The 2906-nt window shown below is 34.8% G+C and overlaps 1 long non-coding RNA gene across 1 annotated transcript; it reads left to right on the top strand.

The window, feature by feature from the left end:
- The first annotated feature begins 797 nt into the window (after window positions 1-797).
- Window positions 798-2591, top strand: LOC113235489. Its single transcript, XR_003310871.1, has 3 exons — window positions 798-1205; window positions 1398-1514; window positions 2504-2591. It is a non-coding gene; the product is annotated as an uncharacterized LOC113235489 (long non-coding RNA).
- Window positions 2592-2906: the final 315 nt, after the last annotated feature.

Here is a 2906-nt window from a genome sequence, read left to right as displayed (position 1 = left end):
GCCTGTCCATAACAGTTGCAGTACCACTCAGAACTTTAAATTGGAGAGGATAAATGGAGAATTTTTTGAAGTCGGTTAAATAGTGTGTAAACAATTATAGTAGAACACTTACTTACTTGACTTCGAGCGAAATTCGAGAAGAACCATTGAAGGTGTACTTGCATCCTCAGTAGTGAGGAACCTACGAAGAAGACGAAATTGAAGATTCGAAAAGAATGTGCAATCTGACAGAATCTTCTACACAAAGTATTTTAAATAATCTCAGAACAGAGTACTAAAAAACCGACCTCAAAAGTACATGGAATTACATAATATAATTACCAAGTTTTATTGAAATCGGATACAGGAAAGTGCGCAAACGCGGATTCATCCCATACTTCGGCACTATACGAGTCTTGACACAGGAGATAATAAAAATCGGTTTTCACTACTCAAAGTATATTGAGAGAGAAAAAAGCCTTGAATTGGAGAATAGCAAAATCAACCATCAAAATAATTGCTCCTTATAATAAAATTTAGGCGCTATTTATAAAAATTAATCTTCTTGCGTGAACAGTCACCCTTAGTGGTGGATGATTTTCTTCAAAATTAAATGGGACCACTATGGAGGTCCCTCTTTCCAATAAAAAAGAAATATGAAAATCGGTTCATAAATACCGGAGTTATCGCGTAACATACATACAAAAAAAAAACAATGTACTGTTTATTGTTAATAGACAATTATTATATAGATCTACTTTCGCACAATTCAAATCTATCTTGTTTTGAGGTATAACAATACATCTGCATAGAATCCCAAAATGAAATATTACGCTGATTTATTTTGCGTAATATTATTATGACTTCTAAGTACGCACAAAATTATTATGGGAAATAGTAAATATATATAATATTATCTCCAATATTACGAACAATTTGATGAGACCTTCAATTTCATCACTATTTTGTCTCATCAATGACTAATGTACAATACATCCAAATCCATACAATCATTAGTGAATAAAGAAATATCAAGCACAAGGCTACCATAAACAATAACCATATGACATTATCTCATATCGTGTGGAAATAGATTGTACTATCCAATTTGTTTAGTCCCATTATCTTCATACAAACTGTATTCCCAAGATGAGACTTCAGCAAATATTATGCTTTGCGAAGACCCGACAATCGAATACAGATTTCACAGAAAACTGAGTCTTCCGGTAACCAAACTATATCAGTCGTAAAATGTCAAAGTACTTCACAAGAGCCAAGCATGTCTTACAAAGTTTTCCACTCAGTTTCCTTTCTTGGTTTCTTCTATACACGCTATCAGTACTTATGGGTACTTATCAAAGAGAGATACGAGTACTAGTGACGTAGAAAACTGTAACTTTCTATTTATACTTTTTTAGGTTTGTTTGTCGGAACCACGTTAGCACTTGAGTGCCACTGAACAGTTCAACTTTACTGTGCAAATTATTATTAGTGGATGTTTATTTTGAAATTTATGCAACGCATTTTTACCGAAGGTCTGTTTTATTCAGTGTGCCTTATCGTTGTCCATTCTATATTCTAAGGGTATATCATTTTTATTCTATGCAGCTGTTATCTCCCTTAAGCACTGTAGGCTGTATTCCTCACATCTGGCAAATCAGTTTTGAAACTGTACTAAGATTATCCCGACGAACAAGTCGTGCAGCTGATGGTAAGCGACACGCCTGCTTATTACGATTGCAGTGTCACTCAGAGCTTCAAATCGCAAAGAACTACAAAACTGGAACACATTAATATTCAATTACTGCTTGGCTGCATAAATATAGCAACAGTAGAGCTCCTCGTGAAAGAGTCCATCCAGGGAAGTACTGCCGCCTTACCTATTTCTGTCCCCAAGCAGTAATGTAACTATTACTGCGTTCCGGTTTTGAAGGATAAGGGTGCTGGTGAAATTACAGGTACATAGGCCTTGTCAACTTATGTCTCAGGGTGACGGGCGCATTGGCAGTGCACCTCAGATCTTTGCAATTTAAAGTTCTGAGTTCCGAGTGGCACTGTAACTGTTATAGCCAGGCGTGTAGCTTTCCAACAAGCACATGACTTGTTCGTCCCGTAACTTAGTATTATGAAAAAAACATATATAAATACTGCAGCGACAATTATTTTATCTATCTAGTCGCTATAAGTTTATTAATATTTTTATATTTAAATTCTAAATTTAAATGCACTTGTTTTTGGCGCCTTTTTCTTCTATTTGACCATTGTTTCTGTTTTTCTGTTGTAACTGTAGTGTCGTGTAAATATACTGTAAATACGTTTCCTTATCACTCTTCAATACCACCCACCCGGACCCAATTGATACAGTCCGCTAAAGATATTATTCATTAATATAGGCTTAAAATTGAAGACAACGATTTGCTCTAAAAGCAATTTGTTACTCATGAGTACATAGGAAATGAAACTACTACTACTACTACAACAACTACTTTTTTGAGATCTAAATGGGTGTATTTATTTTTTACAGTAAACCCTTACCATTACCATGATCACAGCTTACTCTCAAGACGATCAGCAGCTAAAATGAAATCGGATATTTCAAATACATCCCGTACATGTAAAATTTGCCTGTTACTAAATCACGTAACGTTCAAATTTCTAGAACTCTCGAGTCATTATAGTAATTGTTGCGTTAATGAGCAATCTAATTAAATTGCGACATAACGAAACCCGGGAAATGTCGTCGAGGAAATTGTGTAGCAAACGCGATGCTTGTTTCCGGCTGAACAACATTTTTACCGGTTTATTATTGGTATGGAATGATTGCGTATATGCAATATATGCATTATAATGCAGTTATCTAAAAATATTGTGCATCTACATTATTTCTTCACCGTTACATAATTTTCACGAATTAATCTATGTGACTT

This window comes from Hyposmocoma kahamanoa, unplaced genomic scaffold (genome assembly GCF_003589595.1).
Source record: "Hyposmocoma kahamanoa isolate Upper Pololo Valley unplaced genomic scaffold, ASM358959v1 87, whole genome shotgun sequence".
NCBI classification, from domain to species: Eukaryota; Metazoa; Arthropoda; class Insecta; order Lepidoptera; family Cosmopterigidae; genus Hyposmocoma; species Hyposmocoma kahamanoa.
This window is presented reverse-complemented; position numbering and strand designations above follow the sequence as displayed.